Source organism: Silene latifolia, chromosome Y (genome assembly GCF_048544455.1).
Source record: "Silene latifolia isolate original U9 population chromosome Y, ASM4854445v1, whole genome shotgun sequence".
Classification (NCBI taxonomy): Eukaryota; Viridiplantae; Streptophyta; class Magnoliopsida; order Caryophyllales; family Caryophyllaceae; genus Silene; species Silene latifolia.
Window position 1 is genome coordinate 188,531,027 of NC_133538.1, and position 18,580 is coordinate 188,549,606.

The window sequence follows — 18,580 nt, forward strand, 5'->3', positions numbered from 1 at the left end:
TTAAAAATGTCGGCGACTACTTCTCTATTCTTCGACGCATCTTCTCCCCTCCCCATGTTTTCGGCGACATATGGCGGTGGTGGTGGGAGAGTGTTATGGTGCACCGTCAAGACCATTCAAGATGAATTACTAAACATTGATTGTGTTATTTATACTTGAGTTCATGATGCTTCTCCCAATTCTTTATTTTCTCGGGCTTCTGATCGTTGTGATATCCACTTGATTTCCTCTTCTAGGGTTCCTAATTTTCTCAATCTCTTCTAATTTTTGAGTTTAATTTGTTGGTTACTTGATTTATTTAGTATTTCAAGTGATTTATTCAGAATCGTTTTACAGTTGATGGATGGATTGATTTTTGTTTATGGGTTTCTATAACTTGGTTGTGCTCAAATTTGGCTAATTTTTCGAATAATGACGGAACTAATCAAAATCTTTTTAACATCAAACCTAGAATTAGGAATGTTACATTTATGAGCAACCGTGATTTAACATTAGCGTGTTTCTTTAAGACGAGACACTTGCTGCATATAGGGGTACTTCACAAATCTCATTCCAGATTAAAATTAATCATTATCTTCCAAGCTTGCGTAATAAAAACTGTTTGACTTTCCATATGAGATCAATTTTCTGTTTTGTATCATTTGTCACTTCATTTAGTGGAAATGATATTAATATTGGTGGATGAAGTGTCAAAGGGGAAATAAAAAGAGGAATGTTGGCGTCAGGCAGGTCGTCGGCACCGCCTGATGTGGCAGGTGACTGGCTTGGGTGAAAATGGATGCCAATGATGGTTGGTTGATGGATGAAGTTTGTGTTAGTGGTGGTTTTAGGGTGGCGTTGATGTTAGCTCGTATGTTTTTACTTGTCAACTTATTATTTAGGACTTTCTTATGTTATTGCATTGTCAATTGAGTGGGTAAGCTGCAACTTCGTATGTTCAGGAACAATGATAATCCTAACTACGAATATGATTATGATAATTGGTTTGATGAGTATGAGGATTATGTGGATGAGGATGATAAAAGTCAACAGAAAGGTTTGTAATTATTGTTTTAATCTCATGTTTTGTTGTTTACCCCGATCTGTATGTTTTGGAATTCGCAACCACTTATTCTTTGCTTGTTTGTTGATTATGTGATAAGTTTAAAAACTTGAGTTCATTTCCAAGTGCTGGAGTAAACATACTTTCATGACCAACATATATTCCATTTTACTGAATTACTGCCATGTTTTTGGGGAGAAAAAGATTTATGTACTGCATTATTGTGGCTTCTTGTATAATTAGAACTCCCGGAGATTATATAGCTGCTGTTGGACAATGCCATTAGGTTGTGTAGTAATACTTTAGACTACTTAGGGTTTCTTTGGAGATGAATACTTGGATTGGTTAGGTGTCATTCCATCATGGTAACTTGTTTTCCTGTGATAGCTAGTGTTCTTATTTCTGCACGAGTAAATTTGACTGTAATGCTCTCTTACTAAACCTAATTATTGTGAACATGAAATGAGTGGCAAGAGTGAGGAAGGACAATATCTTATTTTCATATATAAAGTTAACATTATGTTAGCGTTTTCAAATATCAAGGTGTTGTAGTTCATAAAATTTGGTTTGTTGGCAAATGTCACTTCAGTTCTAGAGTAACAATTTATTTCCCTTTACCTCAATAACAACTCCAATTTGCAGGCGAAGCGTGTCTCAGGACTCAGGAGGCAGTTAAGCTCAGTGTATGGCACTATTCCATCTTACGTATGATAAATGATGAAAATATGACATATTGTGAGATATGTGGCATTTTCCTCCAACTAATACTCGCACTCCATGCAAGATCAGCAATTCCTGAAAAAGATAATCGTACTTGTTTCTTTATGGGAAAGTGATATGATGTTGTTGTAACATCGAGGTGCAGATGGCAGATCCTTTGACATCGTTGTCCCAGGAGAAATCAGTCATTGGTGAGATATTGCAAAGATGACGAATCAACTCGAGAGGATGAGAGCCTTTCATCCGAATCCAAGAACAGTAAATATATTAGTGGTAAATCCCAAGGGGCTAAGCCTTGTAACATAAGTGTAGTAGAACTGACCCAACTTCTACCACTAAAAAGGCACCTCAAAAAGGTAAGAGCATTTTGTGCTTCTGCGGAATAGTCCGAGACGGAAACATAAGTTTTATGCTAGGATTCATTTGTTGGCGACGGAGAGGCCTATCTTGCCAAGTAAGTTACTGGTGATGTCGTCTACATCTTCTGAGGATATAGCTGATGGCGAAAATGGGGTTCAGCTTGTAGTTGGGTTGCAATGCTTGACCGTCATCAGGAGTATATATTATACTCGTACCGATGATAAAATCGGTATTAGAACTTGCAAAAGGAGCACCCCTAATAGGAAGTATATGATATGAAGAATGATCTAATGTACCCACTTTACGATGATGATGATGATAATGGACATACAGCCCACCAACATTATTTACTTTGAAACTTTAAATAATCAAACTTTAAACTAAGATTACATGGCATGTTTTTATGTTACTTTTAAAGTTAATTACTCCTATCATGTTGTCAAAAGGGTCACCCGAGATGGCAATCAAAATCATAAACATGGCTTGGTGGAGGGGCAGAGTAATGCAGGTGTATATATCAATGCACCCTTGGTGCAAAAACTCGGCTATCGGTCGAAATATGCCCATCTATGTAGTTACCGAGTCACGAGTCAACGATATAAACCGAATTGAATCTTATTTCATGGTTAAAATGTTAAATTAACATAAACTTTTCGTCCTAGTTAAGAAGGATAGTCATCACATTTCGGTGATGTTAGATACACTCATTTAGATTACTAAATATAGTCTTTTACCTTGTTAGATACACTCCTTTATCTTCCTAGATACACATCTTTGAAAGGCTAGAAATACATCCATGACAAGGTAAATACAATCCTTTAGACTGCTAGATGCAGGTCTTAACCTTGCTAGATACACTTCATTACCTTGCTCGATACATATCTATGACCAGCTAGATACACTCTTTTACATTGATAGATACGGGTCTTTACCTTGTTAGATACACTCATTTACCTTACTAGATAGTGCTAGTTACAGTCTTTTACCTTGCTAGATACACATCTCTAACAAGCTAAATACACTTCATTAGAGTGTTAGATACACTCTTTTATTTTGCTAGATACATTCCTTTTCCCTGCTACATACACTCTTTTACCTTGTTGGAGACACATCTTTACCAAACTAGATACACTTCTTTAGATTACTAGATACATGTTTTTACCTTGCTATATACAGTTATTTATCTTATTAGATACACATCCATTGCATACTAGATACAGTCTTTTACATTGATAGATACACTCATTTTTTGGAAACACAGCGCGAAAAAATACAAAAATAATCTAATAAATTTTATAACAATTCAGATATAGTTTTTTCCATCTTCCGTACACTTTATTTTATGAAAATGTGTCTAATATTTAATAATTATTGCATCTGCTAACATTTTTATTGAATCATACACCTAATTACATGAATAATCTGATTCAACATGCCAATTCGAGCTAGGATGTTATTTTTTCCAAATAATCTTGCCGAAAAAAGCTAATTCGTCCTATTGCAATTGTTATTCAGATGACTTATCTTTGTTCTTGGAATTTTCTTTGTTTGTTCCAGCTAACTCATGAATTGCACAAGTTGCAACAATTAATCATCATTATTTTATGACTACGCTAATTAGTATTGCTCTTATCTGCATTTTGGCAACCATTTTCGTCTCATATAGTGCAATTGGACAGCTCATCGTCATCCATTGCAAGTTCTAATTCGCAGCCTACTTCTACCACACGAGAGACCAACTTAACAGCCTACTTTTACCATTTAATCAGACCACCGGATACTAAGCAACCGTCTGCCACTTATTGCGCGACCCACACGAGGCAAATGAGGCGACCGTCTCACCATACTCACTGTTGTCCACGCCTCCGGCTAACCACCAATAGAAACTATCACAATCGTGGAGCACCATTCCCCAAAATCGAACCCAAAAACTACAATACCCCTACATCTATGCTCATAATCGAGCGATTAATGTCACCGTCAACTACAACATACACTCATTGCGACATCCATATACCACCTAACCCCGCAAAAATCATTGTCGAGGCGCTAATACAGCCACCAAGGAGAGGTAAAGGGAGTTTCGAATGGCTCGGAAGTGGTGGTTAATTAGATCTGGGTCACCAGATGCCGAGTATGTCTATAACGTTAATGGTCAGAGGAGGCGATTGTGGTGGTGGTCTGCATCGCCGGTGATATGAATGATGGCAATGAGATGTGAAGGTGGAAAAAGTGTAGGAGGAATCCAATCGGCTATAATGGTGTTCGTCACCGCCGATGGAGTAGGTAGCCATGGATGGTTAGTGGTCGTCGTGCCGACAGCAGGCGGCGTAGGCACCAATATGCGAGTATGTAACTGTTGATTGGTAAGGGGAGGATAGAGAAGAAGGAGAGAGTCTGGTTATGGATTGATTTAGAAATAACCTCAGCCTTTTATTTTGACTTAATTCAAATGTTATTATGGAGTTCGTACGATTCGCACCGTAAGATAGTTCGTACGGGACCCCGCCTCTCTCTCTCTCTCTATATATATATATATATATATATATATATTGAGTCCATCCCTTAGTATTGAGTCCCTAACTCCTCTTACAAGCCCTTAGATCTTCAAGATAGATGGTTGAGATTGGAAGCAAAATAAACGATGGTTTATTACACTCTCACTCATACTCTCACTAATTAATCACTAACTTACCTAATTAAGCACTCCCTTTCTCTTATTTCTAACAGCCCCCTCTCTCTCTATCCTACTTCTCTCTCAACTCACATCTCAATCCTCTCATTTCATAAATCACACCAAAAAAACTAATAAATCACCACCCTTCAACGCGTCGACGCCGCCACCATTAACCTCTCCATCCACCCCGACAACCTCTTACCACTGCCAACACCCACCAAAAAAAACGACCACGCTTCTTTTTCCCCCTTTCTTCACCGGAGCCCACTGCCAACACCCACCAACACCACAACCACTACAGCCCCGCCACCACCACCACCAGATCTGCGACCCACCAACACTCTTTCACGACCCACTCACCCCAACCACCCCAACCACCCCGACAACCTCCTGTCACCATCATTCTCCTCTCCATCCATCTCTCTTTTTTCTTTTGGAATTTAGATCTATCACTAATGAAGCGAGATCTACCACCACGAAGGTGGGGATGGGGCTGTGAGGCTGGTGGCGGATCTGGTAAGAAAGTGTATGAGTGGGTGGTGGTGGTGTTGGTCATTGGTGGTGGTGATGTCGCTGTCATAAAGTGGTGGGTGGGGTTTGTTGCCTTTTCTTTCTGTCACAAGTTTTTTTTTAAAAAAAAAAATAAGCGTTTAATTATATTGGAAGCGATAGTGGAGGTTTAGGTTATATATTTCAAATATCGTCATGTTTTACATTTTTTCAAATCTCGTCTTGTTTAAATATTTTTCGTATATTAAATTTTTTATATTAAATTTCGTATATTTCATATAGTTCAAATATTTCAAATTTCGTATTTAAAATCTCATCTTGTTATTTATTTTCTCAAATATCGTTTTGTAAATTCATCTTGTTATATATTTTTTTTTCAGATCTCGTTTTTATTTTGTGAGATCATTTTCATCTTAGTATTAAATAGTTTCATATAAATTGTTATGGATCTCGTATTTTTTGGTGAAAAAATAGTCGTGGTTATTGTTGGTTGTTGAGTTGGTGTTATTATTTGACGGTGGTGGTCGACTGAAGTTACACAATAAAGAACTTAAGTTACTCCCTCAATGAACTAAAGTTCCACTCTCAATGAATTGAAGTTACAGTCTTAATATGGACTAAAGTTACCCTCATAAAACATAGAGGTTACACTCGTAAATCAGTTAAAATTTAAAAAATTCAAAATAAGATGTGTTAAAATTACTTTGTTGTATAAAATTACATTATTAAGGGTTAAACTGACACTTTGAAAATACTAAACTGTCATAAACATGTCTTAAAATTACAAAAAATTAAAATAATATAAGTCAAAATCACCTTTTGGTATAAAGTTATACTATTCAGAATTAAAGTTACACTCGTAAAACTCTAAAGTTCCATTCTAAAAATGCTAAAATGTCATAAACTTATCTTAAAATTTAAAAAATCCAAAATAATATAAGTCAAAATCACTTTTTGGTATAAAGTTACACTATTTAGAATTAAAGTTACACTTGTAGAAGACAAAAGTTACACTCTAAAAATACTAAAATGTCATAAACTAAGCAAATGTGAGAAACAATGATAGAGAGAGAGAGAAACAAACGCAATTAGGGTTCATTGTGAGATTAGTAATGACTAGGTATCGCAAATCAATTGCTATCAATAAATCTTCTCTTCGTAAATCGTTAATTAATCAAAAACCAAAAAATATTACTTCTAATATGTCGATTAATACTCAATCTGAAACGAATCTCGAAACTATTAATGGAATTCCAGTTGCAGCAGAGTTACCAGAGTCGACTCAGATTAATGAGAATGAAGGTGTGAATGCGAGTGGGGTCCAGCCATTTGATATGTCATCGGAGTTGGAAGTTATTGAGGAGGAAGATGATGATGAGTGGATGGAAGTTTGAAGCAAAGCCAATTCCTCAGCCACGACACTTGGTATGCTTCAATTAATTGCTGATGATGTACAATCTGAGTTAGATTATTGGTCAAACGTAGTTTACTGTTATATTTTAGGAGCTAATCCTCCATGGACTGTAATTGCTGGGTTTATCAAAAGAATGCGGTCGGAGGAAATATCGATAAGATTTCATTTAAGTCGAATGGGGTTTTCCTTATTTGATTTAAAATAGCAGCCAAGAAACAGTTACTATTACAGGCTGGGCCATTGTTCTTTGATAATAAACCTATGATTGTCCGAGAATGGACACTTGATGCTAAATCGGAGAAAGAGGAAGTGTATATGATGCCAATTTAGATTCGATTTTATGGCCTGAACCTTAAATTATGGGGACATGATTTATTGAAAATTGCTGGGTGACTAGGCCAACTAATTAGAATTGATGCAGATACACTGGACAAAAAGTTTTTGTGGTTTGCCAGGGTCATGGTTAATGTTAAAGTAGGGCAGATTTTACCTGATTCAATACGGTTTTTGGATGAGTTGGATATTAATCATCACCAGATTGTGCATTATGAATGAAAAACTATACGCTATGATGAGTGCAAGGGGATGAGACATGAGCCTAAGAATTGCAGAAAGAATGAGATAAGGAAGGAGAATTTAAAAGGGAAGCAGAAGCAAATATGGAGACCAATTCAGAAACCTGCTGCTAAGATGAATGAAGGTGCGATCTCTGGGCTTGTCTTGAATGCTGATGGTGGAGAGTTGGTCGTCACACATCCAATCAAACACATTTATAATACTCAACAAACAACTAGTTAGCGGTAAGTCGAGGTCGATCCATGGGACGGTGTGCTTTGGATTCTAAGTCTATCTATCTCAATTTATGCTAGTGTCATAATTTGGTTGGGTTTGTAGTTGTGTCCTAGACTAATACAAGCAATAAGTTAAAACAAGTAATAAAAGGAATGATGTAAGCAAATGATTAAAAGTGCTAGGATATCATGGGGTCATAGGGGATTCATGGGAGTTGATCATACAATCATGTTCATAATGTTGCAAGCAATTAATGCTGTAAAGGAACCGAGTTGGTTTATGTCTTACGGTTCATAGGAAGAGTTGGGTCCCGGAGCCTAATCGATTAGATTGTACAACACCTACAAGTCGACTTACTTTCCTCCTATTCAACTTCTATGCATGGTCTAACAAGACTCGAGTTGGTTTATATCTTACAAGTCAATTTGAGTAGATAAGAGATGGTTGTAAATGCAAGGATTCATAGGCTTAGCATTTCATCAAACATAACATGTGCATAAAGTTGACATCACAACAAGCAAGCAATTTGATTATGAAAACATATTAGATTAAGCATTAATCAATCCCATGTTGGTTTCCCTAATTACCCATTAATCCTAGCTAAGAGACTAGTCACTCATTATCATGGAGAACATGTCATTAATGGTGTCACTCATCACAACAAGTATAAACATGATAATGGAATGAGGAAATGAACAATAAAGAGTAAAGAGTAAAGGAATTATACCAACTTAAGAGGATCCAAATAATAAAGCAAAGAATAATAGAAGAACTTGATGATTGATGGAAGGTTGTCAATCTCCCAATAAACCCAATAATCTTCAATTACCCAATAATAAACTTGAATAATAAACCTGAACAATAATTAAGGAGAGATTAATGTGAGATTTGTGGAAAGATTAAAGAGTAATCTATTCTAATCTACACCTAATCTAATCTAAGGAAGGATTGATTTAACCTAATGAAAACTTTTTCTTTGATTATTACAAATGGGGTATTTACAGTGGGGATTAGGTACATAAATTAGGGTTTACAAAGGGCTTAAATGACGATTAAGTCCTTGAGGAATCGCCGGTCTCAAGAGAGACTCCGGTCTCCTTTTCGCCGGTCATTGAAAAATATTCGCATCCTTCATTAAACAAGTAGAAGACAAATTAGCTGTCACACAATCCGAGCGGATTGGTCTCGGGACGCTCGGATTCTGGGCTGTGTATTTGTCTTTTCTTTCTGTCTAACAATCCGAGCGTCTTGTGGGGAAGACGAGCGGATTGGGTCTCAGGAATCCGAGCGTCATGAGGGGAAGACGAGCGGATTGGGTCTCAGGAATCCGAGCGTCTTGAATCTCGGGACGCTCGGATTATAGAAAGGGAAGACGAGCGGATTTAAAGGGTGGACGAGCGGATTCTTTAGCAGACGAGCGGATTGGTCTCGGGACGAGCGGATTGGCGGACAGCTTCTTTGTTTGACCTCGGATTGTAAAACGGACGTCATTTTCTCATCCGCACTCCTATTGGAGTGATTCAAAAACCTAGATCACTTCATTTTTCGACGCCGTTCCATCTAGCATACTTTCAGAGCTAAAGGAGCAACTATTGATTTGGGTTCCAAGCAATTTCTTCATGAATGGCTTCCTTACTTATCCTCCTCTTGCATACCCCTTATTCTTGTATTGTTGGCTCTCGTTCTTACCTCCTCTTCATACTAGTCCATCCAATATCATCAACAACCTTCCAAATAAGCACGAGAGATGGGAATTTCTGCCTCATTTATCTCCTTTTCTACAAAACATATGAAATGCACTAGAAAAGCAAATAGGAAGGTTTTGACGGATAAAATGGCTAAGGAATGTTATAATAGTATGCAAAATAGGCTCAATTAGGGGACTAAACGTACGCAAATAATGTTCACATCAAATATCCCCAAACCGAACCTTTACTCGTCCCGAGTAAAGAGGTGACTAAAACTAGACCTTTATTTAAACTATCCTACTAATATAACCGATATGAGACAATCAACGGGTCTCACTCCGCCCCTTCAACTCACAACAAGAAAACCATGAGGTAGGATGCCTTCTTGCAAGGCAAGGTGGGTCTTGCCAAAATGGTGACACATCCAAACATTAAAGCACACAAAAATCAAGTAATGGATGCATCTACAAAAGAAAGACCACTTTCCTCATCTAAGTGGCGGAAATTATCTACAAGGGAAGCAATTCAAGGGTACACACTCCTTCATAGATGCATTTTCTTCAAACTACAAAGCCTAGAAGGATACCAATAAATCACCTCCAAGTTGTGTCAAGCTAGGGTACCTTTGTCCTCAATCGTTAAATGCTTTTGTCAAGAATAGACTCCCTATGGTGTTAGAAACACTGGAGGATCGCGGAATTCCCCTTCTTTCCTAGACAAGAAGAAGGGTCGTCCCCTCTCTACCATGCACAAAAGTGGATAGTAATTAAGTTTCATATGGGAGTTTGCTTTTGTTGTTTGTTTTTCCCTCCAATTTCTTGTGGCATATAACATTTAAGAACACTTTCTTTTGCCATTTCTTTTTGATTTTTGGCATTTCAATACTTGACCATTTTCAACTTTTCTTTGCATTTTGTTTTGAACATTTTCAAAGTCACCCCATTTGTAGGGAGGGTGCTTATTTTTGAAGCATTAGGAGTCTATTTTTGTTACTCCTCTTTTCTTCTGATGTAATTACAAACTTTTTCTTTTCTTTTCACCTCTTGAACTCAATTTTTGAACAATTTCTTTTTGTGCCCATTCCCTTTTTGATGACAAAAATATGGTAGAACATGGATGATAGATGGTTGCATGGTTTCAATGGTCACCTTGGAATAAACGGTAGCCAATGAGTTATCACACCACAAGGTACTCTTGACTAGGCCTTAATTCATGGGTCAAAGGATACTAGCATGACACATCCTAGGGTGTTTTACAAGTATTCTAACAAGCAAAGTATTAATAAGAAAAAGTATCTACTAGGGCCTATATACACTTGTCAAGCTTCCCAAGTAGACGGTTTCACAAAATTTTTCGAACATGCAACTATATGCCATGATGCAACTAACATATATACATCCTAATGCATATGATTCTACCAACTAGTATGCCATATAATCTAAATGCAATTCCTAAATTCACATTGTTTATACCGCATCAATCAAAATAGAGCCACATAGTCATTAACATAAAGAGGAAAAAAGGAGATTGGAAAAATCATACCATGCGGTCTTCAATATCCTCATGTTTCAGATGTGGCGTAGTCAATCAATGTGAACGAGGATGAACAAAGACAATATATACAAAACAATATATACAAGACTACACTAAAAAGGAAATGAATATGTTTTTGAGTTTTTAAAATTTTCAAAATTTTTATGGGTTTTGTTTTTATGAGATTAAAAGACATATTTTTGTGATTTTTCGAAATTTTCCAATTTTTATGCATTTTTGGAATATAAATTCCCATCTCCCACTTTATTTTGGACATTGTCCTCAATGTACATGTAGGAGTAGGAATAAAAAGGAAAACATATTTTTGGATTTTTCAAGTTTTATGGAAATTATAGTACTAATGCAATGATATGATATGAATGAATGCATGCTCTAACTAAATGCAATTATATATGGCATATATAACAAATGAATGCAATCTAAACTATACTATATCATGCATGATTTCTAGTAAACTATGGTCACCTATGATCAAACCTCCCCAAACCGATTTAAACACTATTTCTAGTGTAGAAAGAAATAGGATTGGTCATTAGTGACTAGACTATGCATGAATTCTAGTCTATTTGCAACAATCTACATGAAATATATTACAATGCAACTAAATTATATGAACTAGCTAGTATGAATGTAATATAATACAAATGCAAGGTAAAAGTATATGTATATAACTAAATGCAAGTGTAAATGTAATGCAAAGTCAAAGAAAAGAGTATCTTACAAATGGTGGTTTGAGGGATGACTCCACCAAACTAGTTTTATTTGTTGAAATTCTTTGTTTTATCCTTAGAGCTCAAGGCTCTTAAAAGAAGATCAAAAGCTTGTGAACAAGCTCCAAATAAGCATAAGTATGGGTTGCTCCATTTGAACATGAAATTTGGCCAAGGAAGTTTGTCATATATCCTTTCTTTTACCTTGTCCTTGGCACTAGAGCTTTCCCAATGCTTCAAACCAATAAGCCCATGATTCTCATCAACACTAGGTATGAAGTATGGTTCATTTTCATCCGTAGACTTCCACTCACCAACTTCTTTTTCAATTTTGGTGATGATGATAGCATTTTGATTATTCAATCCTTCAAGAGTGGAAGGAGAATTCTCATGGCTTTCATGATCGAGCTCCTTAGAAGTTGTCATTGTGGGTGCCAAATTTCCACAAGTAGCTTCACGAGCAAGTTTCTCCTTGAGCTTTTCCACCAAGTAGCTTTTGTATGATACCTTGACCTTTTGGATAAGGTCCACCATATCCTCTTCAACAATCATTGGCTCCATGGTAGGTGTCAAGTAGTCTTCGTGGGAGATAGGGAAAGGACATTCATCTTCATGATAGGATATCTCAAATGTCACAAGGATAGGCTCCTCGAGCAAGGTGATATTACAAGTCCATCCCTTAGGCTCGTCATCATCGTTGCTATCTTCATATGAATCATGAATGGGGGCTTCATGAAATTCCTTCTCCAACATCTCAATATTCACATTAAAGGACACACCCTCATACTCACAAAGGTTATGAGTATTTGGCTTACTCAACCTCAAATCTTCCTCATCAAACACAACACTTTCATACTCACAAGAGCTCAAGGAGATTGGCTCTTCCCATTTTTCATTTTCCATGTCAAAAGTTACTACTTCAAATTCACATTCATGATCAATGTCCAAAGAATGGTAGGGAGTGGTTGTTTGGGATTCTTTCAATTGGGCAATTTGAATCTCCAACTCCTCACCTTGGGTAACAATGTCTTGAAGAACATTGTCCCCTTTTTGGCTCTCTTCTAACATTTGTTTGAAGAAGTTTTGTTGATCTCCCATCATTTGGAGAATCATATTTTGAATGGGTTCATTTTCTTGTTGTGGGTAAGTGTGAAAGTGGTTTTATTGTGGCAATTGAAAGTCATTATGAAGTGGGTATTGAGTGGGTGGTTGTTGTGGACATCGGGTGTGATGATTTTGGTGGGAAAAATTGGGGTAGTGGTTAGGATTTTCATTGTAAATATAGTAAGGTAGGTTTGTGTTGACTTGCTCCTCGAACTCCCCATACCCATAGTCATACTCAAAAGATCCTACACATACTCCATATGTCAAGTCTTGAGCCATCATAGCTAAGACAAGGAAACAACTACAAGCATGGAAATTACACAAAAACGATAAGAACGATCCTTGAGGAATAAGTTCCTCAAGGTGAAAGCAAAATCAAAATAGACAAACAAGGAAGAACTTAATCACATAGCACCATCCCCGGCAACGTCGCCATTTTGATGGTGGAGAGTTGGTCGTCACACATCCAATCAAACACATTTATAATACTCAACAAACAACTAGTTAGCGGTAAGTCGAGGTCGATCCATGGGACGGTGTGCTTTGGATTCTAAGTCTATCTATCTCAATTTATGCTAGTGTCACAATTTGGTTGGGTTTGTAGTTGTGTCCTAGACTAATGCAAGCAATCAAGTAAAACAAGTAATAAAAGGAAGGATGTAAACAAATGATTAAAAGTGCTAGGATATAATGGGGTCATAGGGGATTCATGGGAGTTAATCATACAAACATGTTCACAATGTTGCAAGCAATTAATGTTGTAAAGGAACCGAGTTGGTTTATGTCTTACGATTCATAGGAAGAGTTGGGTCCCGGAGCCGAATCGATTAGATTGTACAACACCTACAAGTCGACTTACTTTCCTCCTATTCAACTTCTATGCATGGTCTAACAAGACTAGAGTTGGTTTATATCTTAGAAGTCAAGTTGAGTAGATAAGAGATGGTTGTAAATGCAAGGATTCATAGGATTAGCATTTCATCAAACATAACATGTGCATAAAGTTGACATCACAACAAGCAAGCAATTTGATTATGAAAACATATTAGATTAAGCATTAATCAATCCCATGTTGGTTTCCCTAATTACCCATTAGTCCTAGCTAAGAGACTAGTCACTCATTATCATGGAGAACATGTCATTAATGGTGTCACTCATCACAATAAGTATAAACATGATAATAAAGAAATGAACAATAAAGAGTAAAGAGTAAAGGAATTATACCAACTTAAGATGATCCAAATAATAAAGCAAAGAATAATAGAAGAACTTGATGATTGATGGAAGGTTGTCAATCTCCCAATAAACCCAATAATCTTCAATTACCCAATAATAAACTTGAACAATAATTAAGGAGAGATTAATGTGAGATTTGTGGAAAGATTAAAGAGTAATCTATTCTAATCTACTCCTAATCTAATCTAAGTAAAGATTGATTTAACCTAATGAAAATTTTTTCTTTGATTATTACAAATGGGGTATTTATAGTGGGGATTAGCTACATAAATTAGGGTTTACTAAGGGCTTAAATGACGATTAAGTTCTTGAGGAATAGTCGGTCTCAAGAGAGACTCCAGTCTCCTTTTCGCCGGTCTTTAAAAAATATGCGCATCCTTCATTGAACAAGTAGAAGACGGATTAGCTGTTACACAATCCGAGCGGATTGGTCTCGGGACGCTCGGATTCTAGGCTGTGTATTTATCTTTTCTTTCTGTCTAACAATCTGAGCGTCTTGCGGGGAAGACGAGCGGATTGGGTCTCAGGAATCCGAGCGTCTTGAGGGGAAGACGAGCGGATTGGGTCTCCGGAATCCGAGCGTCTTGAGTCTCGGGACGCTTGGATTGTAGCAGAGGAAGATGAGCGGATTTAAAGGGTGGACGAGCGGATTCCTTAGCAGACGAGCGGATTGGTCTCGGGACGAGCGGATTGGCGGACAACTTCTTTGTTTGACCTCGGATTGTAAAACGGACGTCATTTTCTCATCCGGACTCCTATTGGAGTGATTCAAAAGCCTAGATCACTTGATTTTTAGACGTCGTTCCATCTAGAATACTTTCAGAGCCAAAGGAGTAACTCTTGATTTGGGTTCCGATCAATTTCTTCATGAATGGCTTCCTTACTTATCATCCTCTTGCATACCCCTTATTCTTGTATTGTTGGCTCTCGTTCTTGCCTCCTCTTCATACTAGTCCATCCAATATCATCAATAACCTTCCAAATAAGCATGAGAGACGGGAATTTCGGCCTCATTTATCTCCTTTTCTACAAAACATATGAAATGCACTAGAAAAGCAAATAGGGAGGTTTTGACAGATAAAATAGCTAAGGAATGTTATAATAGTATGCAAAATAGGCTCAATTAGGGGACTAAACGTGCACAAATAATGTTCACATCAAATGCCCAAGAGTTTCCAGTACTGACACCTGCTCATGTGTCTCGAACTGGTCCTCATTTCACTCTAGCTCCAGTTCAGTCACTTGGGATTACTCCTTTATTCACTCCAATGCTTGGTATTGGAACTAAGATGCCTACCTCTTTAGTAAGGATTATTACAAGAGTTAATAGGCAGGAAGGTGATACTAGTGATGCAGAATGTAGGAAAACCTTCAGAGATTCTCTCAATACAATAGTTCCAGGCAGTAGAGAGGGTAATAGTGGGCAGGGGACTATTTTGCTTACCAGTGATCATGGTTAGTATGGGATTTTGGAATGTTAAGGGTGTAACATCCCTAATAAGCAGAGCGACATTAGATGTCTTTTGCAGAATAATATTAATCTAGTTGGGTTAATGGAAACAAGAGTTAGATCTTGTTTTATCAATAAAGTTCATCAAGGATTAGGGAATCAATTTTCTTTAATTACCGATAATATGTGGAGTAGGGAGGATCTGGGTTTTATGGGATGATTTGGTGTTTTAGGTGAATGTTCTGCGATGTGAAGCACAGGTCATTCACTGTAAGATAACTTATAGACCTAATGGTGTGAGTTGGTGGATGTCTTTTGTTTATGGGTTTAACAAATGGGTGGAAAGGGAACCCCTCTGGATATCTTTGGAGAATATGCATCATCAAGCTCAGGGGCCTTGGCTAGTTTGTGGAGATTTTAATAATGTGCTTGGGTTTGTGGAATGAATAGGCTCTCACTACTACAAATATTGGATAAGAAACCTGTTATAAAAGGCCTTAGAAACCGGTTTAAAACCGGTGTCTAGCTCATAGGTGTCCTTGATTAAGAAACCAGTGGGAGGAACTGGTGTATTTTCTACCAATTAAAGAAACTTGTTTTTATTCCTAACTAGTTCCTTTGGCTGGTACCAGTTATCAATTATGTCCGGTGTCTTTTTTTATTTTTATCCACACTGCCTTTTATATATACCCGGTGTCTTTGGTATTTGCTAAGGGTCTGTTCTTACTAACAACCGGTATCTCTTTTTTTTTTTTTGAACTACTGCTATATCAGGACTTGCTACTACGGATATTTGAAAATACGATACTCGTACACACTTGCACAGTTGCACTTGATACTCAGGCACGTTTTATTCAATATCAAAATAATTCGTTACAAATTTAATATTGATCCAGATCTTCTGATCAAAATAACAATTGTTTCAACCAACAAAGTCTCATGAAATAGAGTTCGTCTTTCAGCTAAAAAAGTTGGACAGAAGCACACTACCTACTAATAACCAAATAAGTTTAACAAATTCAACAACTAATACAATCTAAATCATGCTTGACGAACATCCATCTCATTGTCAATATTATCGCTATCCACTTCTTCGTCATCTTCAATTTGGCTGAAGAAATATTCCGCCCACATATATTTTAACTCGTCAATTTACTCTTGTGAATAAGTGCTAGAAGTTCCAGGCAAATACTACAATACAAGTCATTGTCAAATAATATCAGTGCGAGCGAATCGATTATATACACACATACACATATATCACATATATATATGGTCAATCGAAAAATTGTCCTTTACGAAACTACAGACCACAAAATTAGTTCATACAATATAAATAGCCGGGCTTTTACAAGTTCATGAAAAGTAGGATGATATCAACAAAATAAATTAAACACAAATTGTTTAATGAGACGGTCTCTTAGCATAAGACCAACCCATTAGTTAAAAGCCTAAAAAATTAAATACAATTTAACATTATGTTAGCGTTTTCAAATATCAAGGTGTTGTAGTTCATAAAGTTTGGTTTATTGGCAAATGTCACTTCAGTTCTAGAGTAACAATGTATTTCTTTTTACCTCAATAACAACTCCAATTTGCAGGCGAAGTGTGTCTCAGGACTCAGGAGGCAGTTAAGCTCAGTGTATGTCACTATTCCATCTTACGTATGATAAATGATGAAAATATGACCTATTGTGACATATGTGGCATTTTCCTCCAACCAATACTCGCAGTCCATGCAACATCAGCGTTTCCTGAAAAAGATAGTCGTACTTGTTTGTTTATGGGAAAGTGATATGATGTTGTTGTAACATCGAGGTGCAGATGGCAGATCCTTTGACATCGTTGTCCCAGGAGAAATCAGTCATTGGTGAGATATTGCAAAGATGACGAATCAACTCGAGAGGATGACAACCTTTCATCTGAATCCAAGAACAGTAAATATATTAGTGGTAAATCCCAAGGGGCTAAGCCTTGTAACACAAGTGTAGTAGAACTGACCCAACTTCTACCACTAAAAAGGCACCTTAAAAAGGTAAGAGCATTTTGTGCTTCTGCGGAATAGTCCGAGACGGAAACATAAGTTTTATGCTAGGATTCATTTGTTGGCGACGGAGAGGCCTATCTTGCCAAGTAAGTTACTGGTGATGTCGTCTACATCTTCTGAGGATATAGCTGATGGCGGAAATGGGGTTCAGCTTGTAGTTGGGTTGCAATGCTTGACCGTCATCAGGAGTATATATTATACTCGTACCGATGATAAAATCGGTATTAGAACTTGCAAAAGGAGCACCCCTAATAAGAAGTATATGATATGAAAAATGAACTAATGTACCCACTCTACGATGATGATGATGATAATGGACATACAGCCCACCAACATTATTTACTTTGAAACTTTAAATAATCTAACTTTAAACTAAGATTACATGGCATGTTTTTATGTTACTTTTAAAGTTAATTATGAAAGAAATGTAGATTCATATACATACTAACATACTCATATATGTCGAAATTAATTTGTCATAAAATTAAATGTGGATTTTATGCATGCAAACAAGATAAAAATAGAGGAGAAATCATGTCCTTACATTGAAGATTTCGGTTATATTGGGCACAAGAGAGATCACATTTCTCTCTTGTTCTTGAGCTTTCCCTTATGGAAGAACAAAGATCCAAGTGTAGGATCTCTCCCTAAGCTTTATACCCAAGGCTTTCTCTTAATTTAATTAATATTACAATAACTAGTATAATATTAATTAGGTAGAAAATTGAACCAAAATATTTATAAAACACTTGTATGTTTCGGTTTTTGGGGAGGAAGAAGATGGGAGTTTTTACCTCTCTAAAACTCTTATTTTAGATTGTGAAAAGAATGAATGATACACACATAACATTATAGTGTATACGTAAAAATAAGAGGAAAAACCAAGTGGTTTTTCCTCTCTAAAAAACCGGCCAAGAGGAGGTGGAGAGGAGCCAATGCATGAACTCATTTGTCTTCACAATGCACCATAGGGTTGCATGGCTAGATTAATAGGTAATCATTGTGTTTACCATTAACTTAATAAAACACAATATTATCCTAATCCACCTCCTTATTTCGGCACAATGGGATAATATGGAATCCATATTATTTTTGTCAATTGTCAATATGTCACATGTCTTATGTCACATAAATTTGTTATGTAATTTTTAACATATTAAAAATCAACGTATTAATAAGAATACGTCACATACAAAAATCGACTTAGTAATTTCACAATTACTTGTGCCAAAATATTTTACCAATTTATAAATCACAACAGATTGTATTTATAATA